The following is a 12,965-nucleotide window of genomic DNA, read 5'->3' as shown; positions in this document are numbered from 1 at the left end:
AGGCAAAACAGAACTCTCATGATTGAAGTTTTTAATAGCTTCATTGAAACACATGATAAAATCAGTTTCTCTCAGCAGGAGAGAGAGAGAGATAAAAACGGACTCCATTTGAAGTGCAAACAACAAAGAGGCTCAGGGCGCTGTAAAACATACAGCACCCTCCTCATAAAGATCCCATTTTTTCTCAGTTCCAAGTGTTTGTAACTGTCTCTCCCTGTGAAATCTTAATTAAACCAATATATTTTCCATCTAAGACATTTGAAGATGTGTGTAGTTTGATAAAAAGGTTAATTAACTCCATTCTTTAAAAAATTAAAAAGGTACCATTTTGGTGTTTTGCTTGAAATTCATGCCTATCCTTGCATTAAAAATATCCCTCAGTCTGGACTGTCATAGTTATCAGACAGGAGAAGCGGGGGTGAGCTGGTGAGCAGGGGGAAGGGGCTGAGATGGAAAAGAAACATTGATTATGAATTTTAATATTTTTACCTTTTGTGCATATAAAGTACATTACAGATTGTCTCCCTGTTGAGCCTGGGTGTTTGTCAGGATTTGAAATCAATTTGATATATGATCAAGGCGGACCCTTCTCTGGGGACTCAGTTGGGAATTGCACAGAAATCTACCCAGCCTGATGCTAACTAACAAAAGGAAGGGAGGGGAACAGGAATATCTCATAAAGCTGTGAAATGACAATTCACAAGCATCATTTAAATCATTTGGAAGCTGCATTCCCTTTTTATGCTATTACTGCATTGGCTAAAATGTACCTCCTATTGAGTATACCAGCTGTGAAAGCTGACAGATCCAAGCTGATCAGTCTAGAAAYGCTGTTGCTACAGTTTAGCAGAGCAATTCACAAACAAATGGAACCCCTTGTTTTAATTCCTTTATCTCTCTGCTCCTATTTAGAGCCCATCAGAAATTCCTGAGGCAGAAGGGTTGCTACAGATTGACATGAGACATTTCCTTCCCTTCTCCCTAGTTGCATATATTGTCCTTTTGGTGTAATGTAACTTTCACTGGATCTGACATTTGCATTTGGATCTTGCTATAGGTGTGTTCAAAATGCTAACTACAATAGCATCATAAAAGTCAACTGAAGCCATGGTTTAATAGTAGACTGTGTTGCACTAGGTTTAAGTAAACTTAATGGAAAATAAAAGTCTCCATTTCTTCTTTCACCTCCTTGAGCTTTCTGTGTTCTTGGTAGACATTTAATACTAAAAAACCTGAATAYGGTGCTTTCAATCTATAAATGTCAAAGTACTTCATTATGATGGTATGCATTATTGAGGAAAAGCAAGCCACTTCCCTTTCAGTTTGGTGTCAAGCTGTAGTCTCTCCAAAAGGAGATGCTAGGTATACCCTGTGTATTTTCTCCTTAGGTCTGTCATTGTTGCTATATTTTTGGTTAGGGACAGTTGAATGGGACCAAAATGTTACTGCAGAAAGCGTTCTTTTCCATCTTCCTGTTCTTTAATTTTGCCACCATAGAATCCTGATTTTGCTTGTCCTATGTAGATGAGAAAAGGAGAATAAAATTATATCAGTCTATGCTTCTTCCTCCAAAATTTTAAGTGAATGATATCATCTTTGGGCAGTTATTTTTGCAGAACTGTGGTGGTTTCCTGAGTTGGAGATTAGAATAAGCACCACAAGAAATGACTAGCACCACTTACTGACTTTGGAAACAAGAGAACAACTTGTTACCCACGGCACTCAGGAGGCACATGAAGAACTTTGTGAAAAATTATCCTGAGACTGAAGTAAAAGTCTAATGATCTTTGGGGCCTCTCAAGTTTACTAATGTAGGATATCAGTGAACTTACATACAATGCACTTGCTCTTTCTGAGATCATGGACATGATACAGCACAGGATGAATGACCATGGAAAGAACTGGAGGCATGTGTGCAAGTCCCTCACACTGTTGGATTATCTTATCGATAATGGATCAGAGAAAGTCAGACATCATTGTCAAGATGGCTTCTTCAACATTCAGACATAGAAAAATTTTCATTATATAGATAACACTGGAAGAGATCAAGGTAAAGATGTGTAATTAACATGGCTGCTCCCTGCCATGATACCCTAAGTTCCTAAGCAGCATCCTGGGTGTACATCAGTTAGGAAGCAAATGCTGAAGTGGTTTCAGCCAGCAGGTTTGCTAATTTTGCCGTTCTGACAGATCTCACTGTTAGAAACGAATTGGTTTTGAAGCAAATGTGATTGAACCACTAAATAATACTAAAGAAACCATAACACGTATAAGAACACTAGAAGGGTGTGCAGGTTCAGACAAAAGGCCCATCTGGCCCAATGTCCTCTCTCTGATAGTGCCAATAAGAGCCATTTACAGAAAGTGTACAGGAAGAGAAGAAATATAAAGTGAACCTTTTCTTGGCATTCCTTCCCAACTTTTGGCCATGGAACAATCTAGGGATTTGTTGAGCCAGATATTGTATTTGAACAATTTTATTTAAGAGCCGCTTATCCTCTGTAAATTTGTCTRTGTATGTTTTTGCCCTTCATTATACTCTGGGACAATAAATTCCACAGTTCTTTTCATTTAAAACCTACTGCCTGATAATGTCAATTAATTGTGTTACTCTTGGAAAGGATAGGTCATGATAATTTAGCAGACTTCAGGACAGTAGTTCAACAAAGTTTATATTTAAAAACTCAACGTTTACCACTGGAACACCTTTTCCATTGAAATTTAAGTAGCTTTATTTCAGAATTAATGGAGTCACTTAGGAGACTTTGTAGTTTAGGAAACCTCTAATGGCATGTAAGAACTGTTATCTTTATTATCAATATAATCTCTAGACATTGATTTTAGCCTTGAACCTGCTAGAAATTCTTGAAAACTACTAACATCTCTTTAGTGAAAAGAAATGGAAATGCCAATCARTTCGGAGTAGAAATGTATCCATACTGCAAAGGCAATTATCTGGTTCATATCAATTGTTCCACCTGCTGGCAATCCCTACAGAGAAACGGAATGGAAGAGAGACCATGGAGAGTGAATTTCCTGTTACTCAGCCCTATAGCGTTTCTTCCTGCACATTACTTTCTGCACATTACTGACACACTGATCTATCCTTGCCCATATGGTAACTGGTATCTACTAGATAGAGAACTTTGGTATGTTAGGTCTTGTTCATCTGACATATAAGATCCCAAATTAAAAAAAAATACATTTTCTAAGCAAAGGAAAGAATGAAGCACAAGTAGAGGACCAGAGTTTTTTCATTCAAAAGGAAAGGAAGGTAGTTGTTACCTTCATTTTATATATGATACTTTTTTTTTTAAATGAAATACCCTGGAAAATTTAACAGAAAACCAAAGACAGAGAAACAATCTTCTTTTCCCTCTCCCTTCTTCACTGCAAGTACAGCACTCTCAATGAGAATGAGGGTTATTTATACAGGACATAGAATTGCTCATCAAGTCAATTTGCATTCTGGGGAACAAATAGATGGATTATAGTATTATGTATAAAACTTATTCCTGCTGTAGTGATCCATGAAATTGCAGTTAATTTTGCTGAAATGGACCATTATATTTTTAAGTAGAAGTGAAAGAAAATGAGAAGGAGGAGGTAAACTGCTAGGAACTGAACTTCAAATATGAGATTAAATTATTAGTAAGAGCGCAGCACTGCTGGGAACAGCATGAGCTGCTAGATGAAGCCACTGACCTGTTGGCTTTCAGACACGACCATGTATCCACCTTGCTGTAGTAAATTAGATGAATAATTGGTGGTGATGGGCCTGTCACATTGCTCAGTTCATGTCCCCAAGTGATGTATGTGAAATTGCATTCCAGCTGATACAAGCTCCATGCAGCTTCTCCTGGCTCTGGGACGCCAACAGCATGAATCTGTCCTGTGCGACAAAATAATTGCATTGTGACACTGCTGTAGCTCAGCTTTCATGTGCAGATATCATAGCCATGCATAACGTTTTTGCATCATCTTGCACTGATATGAGATGAGGTAAATTCAAGACTATTAAGTGAGCCTACAAAAATCTACGGGTTATGAGACCAGACTAAGAAAAGTTAGACAGTTCTAGCCTTTCTTAGTCTGGTCTCATAACCCCTAGATTTTTTCATGACAATCTGCATTTCAGTACCCTTTTTTGCTGTCTCAGCAAAAGGTGACATATGCTTCCACCTCATCACTGCTTAACTTAAAAGTAGTATTTTAAAAACTCAAAGTCAGGAAGACCAACTAAGGTTTGGTTACCCAGTTTTGAGAGGTGAGTCACTATGTCTTAACTACTAGTCACTGCCTTTTTGTTGCCTGAGTTTTGATCACTGACAATACACGCAGTCTTAGTTCATCCCATTTGTGAAGTAAAATGTCTTAAAAAGCCCTCTGAAAAACAGTTTGAAAGCCATGTACTCATTAATGACCAAAAGTAACCACCTGACCTACCAGCTGCAAATCCAATTAATCTGTCCATCTGGTTAGTCTAGTTAGGACACACCAGGCCAAAATTAGCTTGGAAAGTGACACTACAGGGAGACTGAAGGCATTACCAGGTTCAGTGCTTGAAAAAATTATCAAGAGTAGAAAAAAGGAATGAAAGAGAAAAAGTAATACACAGAGTAGGAGATCTTAGTACTGAATTTTCAGGTTTATAATTCTGAAAGAGGAGGAAGCTAGAGGTCTTTCAGGGTCTGTAACCTGTCTCTTGGGGGATTCAGTAGCATATGTTAATGTTTCTGCTCAGCATGCCAAAACCAGGAAAAATCTGCCTTGTCTTCCCTTAGCTGTGGTTTCTGACAGTGTCAGAGTGATATGACAAACAGGCTTCAAGATAGCTAAAACAGAAAGTTGTCACTAAGTTTATTTGTCTGATAATTTATTATACAGAATGTGAAAGCATTTCAGTTTGTCCTCTCAGCCACCAAATAAAATCAAGCCTGTGTTTCTCCTAAGATGAGCAACTTTATTAAATTTGCTCAATTTCAGCTAGCAGTTTGGGGGTTACCTTTTTTCCCCCCTTTTGTTGCACTCAGATCAGGTGCGCTTTTCAGAAGAAAAATATTGGAAAGCGTGACTTTTTCTCTTTTCATCATGAATTAATGTCAACAGAATAATTTTACACTTTTTTGAGATAAAGCTTTAATTCTGGCCAGGTTCTTTGGACCTTAGTAATTTTGGGGCAGACAATCTTTCCAGAAAGAGAAGAGGAAAAGCAGTTTAGCATCTTTTCTTTTCATTATCATTCTCATTGGCACCAACCTCCTCCTGCCACTAATTTTACTGGACACAACGTATGTCCTTGTTTCGGTAGAATCTTCTTGAATGCCATTCTGACAAAAACAAACAACGGTCTGCTACAAAACTGAACCTTTGAAGGAAGGGAGGGGAAAAAAAGAGATGGTCTTAAGGCCATTCTGTAAAAACATATTTGAATGTATCCACTATGAATGTGGTATCTTAGCTTTCTGACTTTATTTAAAGCACAACTGCTTATTGAGATTTTGGCTTCCTGGTTCACTCTATTGTATTAAAAGTAACTCAGCATTATTAGCTACTTAAACATATTATAATTAGTGGAAGCCCTGGCATATCCAGCTGGGCTTCAATATAGAATGAGATAATAGTTTTCTTATTGAACAGGTTTTGGGGTTTTTTTTGTTTGTTTCTAAAATAGACCTAATTTTTTTTACAGTTTATTAAGTGAGAGAAAAATCTAAGCAATCCTTGCCTTGTTAACAGATGAGCAACCTCTCCAAAATGAACAAGAGGTGGCTCAGAGAACTAGACATTGTACCTCCTATGCTGTGCCCGAAGCTACTGTCAAAGGCTGTTCGCCAACRTCATATTCCTCTCAGCTCCTACCAGAGTTTTCCGATTCAGACAAAGTCCAATGTAAGCACCTCAAGCTTAAATTGTAAGAGTATATGTACCAAAACTCTAGCTGAGTCTAAAAAAAAGCTTTCCACGCTAAAATGGGCTTTCCATTAAGAATAAATTTTAAAAAGCCATACAATGCAAAAAGCAAAACCTCTAGGTTAATGTTTTCAGAAAAAGACAGAGGAAAGTGGAAGCATTTAGGAATAAAGTAGTGGGTCTATCATAGTGCCCTCTTATGTCAGTCACAAATAGAATTGAATTAGGGTGTTTAAAATCTAGCAAACATTTCTCTGTCTCAGTTAGTGAGTTCACCATTTGGTACAACTTGGTTTGACCAAAAGATTTGATTAAAGACTGGAAGAGCAGGTTCTATTGAGGGTTGGTTTTAAAATAATTTGACAAAAAGTGCATCGGGATCACATAACCAGAAAAAATAAGTGCTTTGGGTCAAAACAGAGGTGCCTGTGCAGAATTATGAAGAGAGAGCATTAGTAGGGAAATAACAAGTAATCAGTTTTATGGACTTGTGTTAGAACTGTGCAATAGCATTGAGACTGAAAAGTGCAGATACCAATACTAGACTAACAGGGACACTGTAGAAACTAGAATGAAATGCTCTGATGAGTAGTGAGTAACAGAGTGATGCAACAGCTTTGTAACTTTATGCTTCCTCCCAGCTACTGATGTCACTTGCATAATTTAGAGACCACTGATATTCACCCAAACTGTATAAGATACACAGGAAAAAGGGGAAATTAAGTCTGTAGTTTTTAAGCAGAATTCAGAAGAATTCTCTAATTTCCAGGCAGATCACTGCTTTCAGACTAAACTGTCAGATGATATTCACTGTGAAATAACATGGAAATAAAGTGATGGTGCCCTAGTGTTAACTAAGCCAATGTGGGTCTATGCCACAAAACAAAGGGAATGGCCCACAGGTAGAGTTATTTCCAGTTATTTTAGTACAGTCTTTACATATATCAGATAATACAGAGATCTAAAAAACACCAAGGCTATTTATTCACAAGTAAATAATTCTACATAACATTTAAATTACAAAATGAAAGAAGGGGGGGACTATAATTAATAATTAATATTGCCAGGAGTTAATTTTGTTCAGCTAATCTAAAATGCTATAAATTTCATTTGAACTGAAGTTACACTAGGAAACCTAACTGAAGAAGCTAATGTTTAATATCAGAAAAAATCTACTCAGGATTTTTGACTTGTTTTTCTAAAACTTAAATGCCAAATATTGAACACAAAGTTACAGGACATGACTATTTGTGTTGACATATAGTCCAAACCAACAGAAATCATTATGTACAGCATGTAGTCTGTTGCTGCACCTTTCACCCAGACCCATCATTCCTAAATATTTTTGCAGTTTATATGCAGTCAGTATAACATAAAAGATATCATATTGTCTAGTTTCAGCAAGAGAAAAACAGAAATGCTGTAATTTTTGGAGAGGGTGACAACAAGTATGGTGTGACATTGTGTGATGTGACAAACTGACTTAAACCAGACAGACGATAACATCTGTTTTCATTGGTGGGGATATATAGTCCACCTGTTGCAGTACTGTGGAGAGAAACTATATGAAGTCCCTTGCTAGACCTTCCTCTGCAATAACATCTAAGAGTTATACCCACAGCAAATCCAGGTGCAGGAAGGCAGGAGGAAACTCCATTTTTATATCTGCTGTAGTGTATTGTCACCAGTTGGCAGGCATCCTGTGTTTAGGCATTGTGAGGTCTTCAAACACAGCTTAATATTTGCATACCATATGTACTGTAATATCTAATCACCATGGGAGCAGAATTTGGAGTTGCAGCTTGATTTATTTGTTGGCTGATAACAAATCAACTAACCCTCAAAACACTACACATTCTTAGTCATAATTTTTTAAACCAAGAGAGAGAAAACAACTATAATCTGAAGCGTTTTTACTTTCTATGTCCCAAGCTTTCTTTCCTCCTTCTCAACAGACAAGAGTCATAGCCCACTCCATCTTCCAGAAAACTTAAAACTCTTCAGACGAATAAGTTTCAGCTGATCTGTTTCTCAARTCTTTGGAACATCGTGTAGCTCCTAACAGAAGAAACTTGGACTGAATTAGGAACTAGGACTGAATTTTCTAAGGGCAACTAAATCATCCTTGATATAAAAGACATTCTTAAAAGCCTAGGTACATTGTCTTTATGTTTCATCAGTTCCATATTGCAATGTTACCTTCAAACAAGGGTGCATGGGTATTGCCAGAATCTTTAATATGATTAAATTTTTACAGTTAGCTGGGGAAAAACAATAATCATACCAAAATTAAGAAACTGAAGAATCAAGCTGCCTCGCAAGAATATGCATCATTTATAGTCACATAACTTTTTCTTTTCAAAGCAAAATGGTGCTGAAAGATACACCTGTGTAAACCCTTCACAGTACAGCAAAGGGAGGTGATTTTTTTTCATTACGATCYGTACAACTGTGTACAATAATCCAAACATTCAAATTTCCAAAGGGAATCATCCCATTCCTTCCTCTCATCTCCAGCTATGCCGTTGTGCAGGAAGTTGCACTCTTCTAATCCCAGTGCAGAAACTAATGACCTTTTGAAAGGTTAATTTTTTTCCCAGTGTAACTCCCTTAATCTCAGGGTTAAAACTCTGGGGAAGAGGTGGGCAGGACATGGTGCTGGGGAAGGAGGAAGAGGAGGGAAGGAGTGAGATTGCCCATTTCAATAACTGCCAACCATTAAATGTATTTAGCTGCAACACAAAATCACATCCTTTTACACAACTCCAGCAATGATGAGACACTTTAAAGTGGATGTAAATTTTACAGTATTTACATCCACTCTAAGAACATTTTACATTGCCAGAACAGTGTGAAAAACTGTAGTGCAAATAAAAAGTAGACCAAATACATGCACTATTGAATTCAGTTGCCTGTAGCTTCCTTTTTATCAGCTGTTTCTATGGAAAATGTGCTGGGTAAGGGCAATTTTATTCTGTTTACTGAGAAGCCCTAGAAGGCAATGAACTTTGACCTTTTTGACTGGTGGAGCCAATTGTACAATTGTACAATTTTTTTATTGTACAAAGATTGTACAATAAAATTGCAGATTCCTGTCCAGAAAATGTAAACATAATGGCAGTAGTCTTATTTTTCCAAGCTCTCAGATCCTTTAGAAGCAGATCATGGAATTGGTGGATATACCGTCAAAATTAGCATAAAATCCTGACAGTCCTTTATTGTGATAATAACTTATTTGTAATAAAAGTTGCATCAGTTTTTTTAAATGTTCTACAGCAGTTACAATATGGATGTGCGAAGCCTAACATTAAATAGCTCACTTAAAGCAGACTGAATGTGGTTTCAGAGACATCCGCACTGGCACTAAAATAAATAGTGAAATATTTTCAGATAACACTGCATGACAACTGTCCCCCTAGGCGCTATGCAAAAAATGTGGCCAGTTCACCCAGCAATCCCAGAGAGTAAAAGTTTTAATAAAGATAATGCTTTTAGATGTACAATCTTAACAATGTATTGTTAAAAGCTGATGGAAAACACAAATAAGGCATGAAAACTTTATTTAAAGAGCATATGATTTCTGTTACTCTTGGTTTTCAGGCATTCAAAATACCAGTTTAATCTACCCATGAAGCAATATAGAGAAGAGAGTTACACTTTTTTGTTTTGCATGTCAGCTATATCTCTATTTTATCAATCTAAAATGCTGTAACTTCCTGTAACATAGGTGCTATTATCTTCACTGGCATATAAATCTTCTGACTTCTCATATAAAGACCATGTGCAGACTAAGTTCAAAACACAACCTCAGCATTTATTACAGACAAATAAAGGATCCTGGCTCTTTCAGAATGACCCACCCAACAAAGATGCCCATCAAGAGTCGGCTGAAAATACCTTTATATCATTCTATATTCTTGGGTAGATTTTCTTCACAATAACCAGTACAATATAGTACTCCCCAACTGTTGCAGTGATCTCTCACTGACTTCTCTCCTTTGGCCATGGATTATACCAACATCCCTCCATTACTGCATTCTTACCCTGACAGAAAATTGGATGGTGTTATCATTGAGTCACTGTACTGGATACAGACCTACATTATTATTTCTGTCACAGATTTCCTGTGTAGCCTTGGATAAATAATCTCTTTATGCCTCCAATGGTAAAATGAGGCTAACACTTCTCAAACTCATAAGGATATTCTAAAGATCAGTTGATTAGTCTTTGTGAGATACTCTGATATTAAAGAACAGATGCTTCAAAAAAGCTAGTAAATATACAGCGATCTTTGATTTCTGGTTTTCCAGCTTTTTTAAAAAAAAGCTTTCCACTTAATAAGTCCCAGCTGGATGACTGTATTTTTTTTTTTTTACTCAGCAGCTCTTGCATTAGTTTTTTAAGGTGGAGCCAATTTTCTTCCCTTCTTTTTGGAGCTCTTTATCCTTTGCTGATTTAGTAGTACATATGCTTTCCAAACATGCTTTCCAAACGTATTTATTTGCTGCTTTTTATCCTCATGTTCCCAAGTGCCTTTTAAATGTCTATATACAAGAACCTACAAAGAAAGAAATAGGATTGCTGCAGGGATACCACATAGCAAACAGATAAACAACCTGTTAAATAGTTAGCTATATGGTCCCTTCATGGTCATATCAAAATACCCACAATGGGAGATATAGGAGAAATACAATATATTCTATAGAAACAGCAGAGAGGAACATTTGATTGTATATAATGTAATACGATTAGGACACTAAAATTAACCTCCTGTTCTTTTAAGTATATTTTGGGATAATTAACCACTCCAAGTAATAAGGACTTTGGTTTTTATGTCTCATCCATAGATGACTGCAAAGTCAGCATCTTCTATGCATGTTGGTGTAATACAAACTCAGAGAAGCGTTCTGCATACTAAACTGCCACAACCCCCTTTTCAGCAAAGTTTTGCTCAGAGATTCCTATCCAAGAACTAACAAGGCATAAAGTGTGGGTTAAATAGGGAGATAAGATCCCAACTGGGCGCACATATAACCTACATCAATTCTGGAAGTGCTTTACATCGCTATGCACCCTTTCTGCTGAACTGGGTTCTGCACTGACAAATTCTACAAGGGTGTGCTGCTTTCTGTAGGAGGAACATCATGATTCAGGACAGTTGAAAGCAGGAGATTGTCCATATGGAAAGAACTAGTAAAAGCTTTCATAAAGAATAATTTAAGGTAGCCAATAGAAGAACACATATACACTGAATAACAGCAACTTCTTTTCACTTTTCTGTATTTTTCACATTTGTCTTAGAATATATCTTTCTTTCAGGAAACTGCAATCTTTAAAAACTGTTATTAGTTATTCAGCTGCTCCCTACCCTCCTGTTTTGCTCTCTGTGTTATGGAGCACACATCTGACATACTGCAGTAAAAATATTCTTTTTTAAGTAAGAAGTAGAAGGGGGGAGGGTGTTGATCCAGGTTTGCTGGTGTTCACTCATCTGTATAATTTTCACATAAATGAGCATAACAACCCAGCTTCTTACATTCATTTCTCCCCTGTTAAAAAAGGAAGCATGTTTCAGACATTGGGGATATAAACACAGGAGGTAGCAGGTAAGAACAGGAGGGCTATGATGAACCGTGAATCTGTCTGGCTTTGTCAATTATCATAAAGAGTTATAAAATCAGTTAGTATTCAATCCCAGTCCCTGGCAGTTGGCATTGCAGTTAATGGACTGAATGATGCCTCAGAGGCATTTTTCTGCCCGATTAACTCCAGGAAATTTAACACCTGTGTAAAAAGTRTTCTTCCTCCTCCCCAACTAATTAAAAAAAATTCTCGACAGAACATTTTTCCAAGGCAGCATCCATGCCACAGCAAAACCAGCTTTCCCCAGCACTTAGGTGAGCTGTAATGGCCCAAGAAAGAAAAATTCTGGACAGCACTACTAAGAAATCACCGGAGGTAAATTTTTTAGGTAACAAACAGTGCTGCATTTAGAGGAAAAGAGTTAATGGATATCTAGCATTTATTTTTATCATYGTTCTATCCCCCCACCTTCACAGTAACTAGCAATTAGCAAGCAGCTGGTTTTAAGAGTCAGATATTCCAAATGAAGATGTGATCTCAGAGCCAGATTTGTGGGACCCACACAACTGAAATGAAGGTAGTGATATTGCCTGTCATATTTTCCCTCTAGCTTAAATACTGTAAGAACTTGGTCTTAACTGCTCCTTGAGTCTCTACCACATTCCCAAATGCGAGGGGCCCTGGTAGTCCCTTGCCTGGCTTCCACTGACAGGAATCAAAATTCTATTGAATTGAATGTACAGACTGCCATTTAAAAATTACATTAGAGATAAAACTCCACCGTTTCAACATTAAAGCATTCTCTGGGTCCTCTCTGTGATCTGCAAAGAGCGACATGCAGCTGAGACCACTTCAGGATAGTTTTTATTAGGACATTGTGGCATCTTGAGGTGGAGTTCATTTTATTTCAGATCTTAAAACTGCACTCCGAGGTCCCAGTGAGACATCCATTTTGTATTATGCCATGTACTCACTCACATCTAATACTGGTGTATGTCATGAGTAATCCTATTTAAATCAATGAGGTGCTACCTAATGTGTATAAAAATATCACAGTTTTACTCAGCCACATAGATCGGGGATTAGGCTAGTTGGCTAAATTAGCTCTGGCTTATAGAAGGTATATTCATAATGACAGAGTGCTGAAAGGTTTCAGAGCATTGAAGAACCATTATTTTTTAAGATTAGGTGAACATAACTACATTCTTCCCTTACTGGCGGGACATAGGGCAGGACACTGCTAAGACCTGCAATGAAACTGGCAAACTAACTGGCAAAAAAATCTATGAAAGTATCAAGCAACAAGTCACTCAGAGTTTACAGCCTAGAATACAGACCCTGACTGGATCTGAATTCAGCCGTTGGGTAAATGGAGATCTACAGCAATTCCTGAGTTGCAGAGCAGCAGGAGAAGAGAGATATAAAAAAGGAAGAAAAATCAAACCAAGAAGATTACATTCGTCCTCAAA

The sequence above is a fragment of the Apteryx rowi genome, unplaced genomic scaffold (genome assembly GCF_003343035.1).
Source record: "Apteryx rowi isolate R43461 unplaced genomic scaffold, aptRow1 scaffold_223, whole genome shotgun sequence".
Taxonomy (NCBI): Eukaryota; Metazoa; Chordata; class Aves; order Apterygiformes; family Apterygidae; genus Apteryx; species Apteryx rowi.
Note: the sequence above shows the minus strand (reverse complement) of the source record.